At 38.3% G+C, this 3,495-nt stretch overlaps 1 pseudogene; it reads right to left on the bottom strand.

The window, feature by feature from the left end:
* Positions 1–437: 437 nt before the first annotated feature.
* Positions 438–1,214, bottom strand: LOC120596710 (olfactory receptor 4A16-like; annotated as a pseudogene).
* Between the last annotated feature and the right edge of the window lie 2,281 nt (positions 1,215–3,495).

Here is a 3,495-nt window from a genome sequence, read left to right as displayed (position 1 = left end):
AACATTAAGATTTACAAACCACTCTTTTAGCTCCAGAAATTACTTCTAAATATTAACCAAATTCTTTTCTCATTAATTTGCGTAAAAGTGAATTTTCAAAGGTACTTGGTTTATCACTTTTAAAAAGAAAAAAACTCCTTCTTCTCACATCTCAATTTAATATAAACAGAAAAAATAAACTAACAAGGTGAACTTCGTTCACTTTTTCTTGAAATAAGACAAATACCTGTACTGTTATTTATCTCCCAAAATTTCTGTGTTAGACTGAATCTGATCTCAAAGGACAATTGATTCCACATTTTTGATGCCTTTGTATAAATAAAAGAACCCATTGCATTAAATAAATAATTTATTTTAGAATTTAAAGCCTCTTTGTTGGTTCAGAATTAGTACCAAATAAGTATAGCATAACTAAGGCAGTCTTAATATACCTATCGCTAACTTATTATAAAAAGATTTTTCATAGTATTTTTCACCTCCAGATTTCTCATAGTATTTTTCACCTCCAGATTTCTCAGGGTATGTATTAAAGGGTTCAACATGAGAAGGATAACTGTATAAACCACAGTTAAGGATTTATCAATGGAGAGGTTAGAATCAGGTCTAACATACAGGAAAATACAGGGAACAAAAAACAGGACAACCACCGTGACGTGAGAACTTCAAATAGGCAGGGCTTTGCGCCTCCCTTCTTGACTGTGACTTTTAAGGGAATTTAAAATGACTCCGTAAGAGATTAGTGGAAGGACAAAGATGACCATACAGATTGCACTTCCATTGGCAACGACTATGAGGCCTACAAAGTAGGTGTCAGTACAGGCGAGTTCCAATAATGGGTACATGTCACAGATGAAGTGGTCAATGACATTGGGACCACAGAAGGGGAGGCTATATACAATGAGAAGTTCAACCAGAGAGTGTATAAAACCTCCAACCAAGGCCATCACCAATAGCAGGATGCAAACCTGTCTATTCATGATGGTTAGATAGTGCAGTGGCTTACCCATAGCCACATATCGATCATAGGCCAGCACCACCAGAATGAAGATCTCAGCACTTCCAAATAAGTGTTCCAGAAAGAGCTGTCCCATGCAAGCTGAGAAGGAAATTGTCTTTTTGGCAAACAGTAAGTCTATAATCAATTTTGGTAAAATCATAGTGGAATAAATCACATCCATGAGTGACAGATAGGCAAGGAGGAGGGACATGGGGGAGCCCAGGGAAGGGCTGGCAAAAACAGTCACCACGATGAGCAGGTTGCCCACCACTGTCACCATGTAGATGAGTAAAAATATGACAAATAATACTTTTTGCCCCTCAGGATCCTGAGTGAGGCCCAGGAGGACAAATTCTGTCACATTGTTAGTCTGTCCCATTGACTCTTCTATAAGGGCTGCTTCATGGATGGGAGGTCAGGACACGGGACCTGTGATGAAATCATGAATGTGACTATGAACACATGCATTATGCTCTGGATACAACTTCTGATTATATCTGCTACAGTGGTTTACACACAATAAACATTTAGCAAATATCTATGAATTCTTCTTCCAAAGAGCACATTATACCTTCCCTTGACAATCAGTTTCTCTTCAGATGATTTTGCTGGTGCTACTGAAGAGGACATTTGGGAACTTTCATTAAAAACTAATCAGCTTTCTGCTTCTGTGAATATGCTTACTTTCTGCAAATAAGCTTACCGCATGCGAAGCTCCTACGAAATCTCCCTTGCACTTTGCTCGACTTGCACACATAACTGTTTGTGCCTTTGCCGTAACTATTTGTACCCTAGCAGCTCTGGCTTTCTGTAACAATTTGTATCTGTTGGCAAACTGTGACAACTCGTAGACTTACCAACGATACTACTTGTAGTCTCCATAGCAACCCCTGTCATTTGTAAAGGTTTGAGTTCAAACTGACCAATTAGCTTGTGTAAAAATTCTGATATATAAGCAATATTTCAACCGAGCCCACTGCCCAGATCTTCAGAGCACTAGCTCGTCTGGGACCGCACGTAGTAAATTTGAATTCTCCTCTCCGAGTTACTACTTGGTTTTTCAATTGGTCTGGGTTTTGGAGATTTGGGGATATTTTTCCACAACACTACGAGGAAGAGGTTCATTCTCTAGGTCTTAGTGGATTGTCCACAGAGAAGAGGAATCAAAGAACCAACAGTCAGTCACACATTTCTTAGAGCCTTCTTTAAACCACGTCAGTCCATGGCGCAGCAGTCGGCAGTGATAAACCGGGATAAGGTTCCAGCCCTTCGCATACTCACTCTCTGCTGGTGGCAAAACAAATGTAAATAAATTGGCAAAGAGTAAGTACCCTGAGTTGGTAGCACTTGTGGTGAGTATCTTTACAATCTGATCTATGTGCCCCCAAAAATAAAGTAACTTCTGGAATAAGTCAATACTATGACAATCTGTTATTAGAGGTTCAGTTATCACTCTCAAAGGATATTCATTCTTTATGGAGATCTCATTAAATTTCAGGAGGCTATACTTTGAACTGTATCTAATAATTACAAAATGATTTCGCACATTGTTCCACCAATTACTTGTTCTGACTCCGTGATAACTAAGATTAGTATTGTTAACCAAATTTGCAGTAAGTTTTCCTTTAGAGAAGCAGCTCTGGAGGCCCAATCCCCTGAGACTTCCAGAGGTGACTCAGGAGTACTCTTCAGAAACAATAACAAATATACACATAATACATCTTAGTAAAGAAAAGAAAATGAAAAAAAAATTACTCCTCAGAGTCCCTACATTTGATGATAAGGACAAAGTTAAACAATGGAAAAGAATTGTACAACTAGAGATACAAACCCAAACTCTTTGCTTATTCACTGCTGAGGAAATTATAGGATTACTAAACCTCAACTGGAGAAGCTGAATCCATCCACGCAGATCTGGCAGGGGGAGGGAGGGAGGACTGTGCAGAAAAACCTGAGTTTTCTGTGGGAGCCAGCTATGATGAAAGCTGTTTATGCCTCACTCACATCACTACTCCAGTTCCTTCAGTCATTCTATCATTGCTGATGCTACAGACTGATAAAGGAACACTCACTGAACCATGTAAAGGTATAAAGTAGTCTCTATCCAATTTTGTCTTTTCTTCTTTCTACTTTCTGCAGGATCTGTCAGTGCCCTTACTCTTACTAGTCATCGGTGTTGGCTTTCACCAGGAGAAATCTTCTATTAGCCAGTTAAATTATTCAGATGTAAAAATTGGGTAAATAAAGTATTGTCAGTCACTGGAGTCATCAATGATTCTTAGATAAAAACTGAAAGATGGTGTTATTGGGCTTTCAACATAAACCACTAAGTGAACACTTCTCTATTAAAAAACATCATTTAACATACTCTCTTAAAGTATGATTTTTGAAAAGACAATTTAAAATTCCATAGTAACAAAGCAAAAATACCCTCTATGATAACGTAAAATTACTGTTATATGACCTCTAAATGAGAGTCAGCAAGGTACTTCCCCGAG

The sequence above is a fragment of the Pteropus medius genome, unplaced genomic scaffold (assembly GCF_902729225.1).
Source record: "Pteropus medius unplaced genomic scaffold, Ma_sr-lr_union100, whole genome shotgun sequence".
Lineage (NCBI taxonomy): Eukaryota > Metazoa > Chordata > Mammalia > Chiroptera > Pteropodidae > Pteropus > Pteropus medius.
Note: the sequence above shows the minus strand (reverse complement) of the source record. Positions and strands in the feature narration are given on the sequence as shown.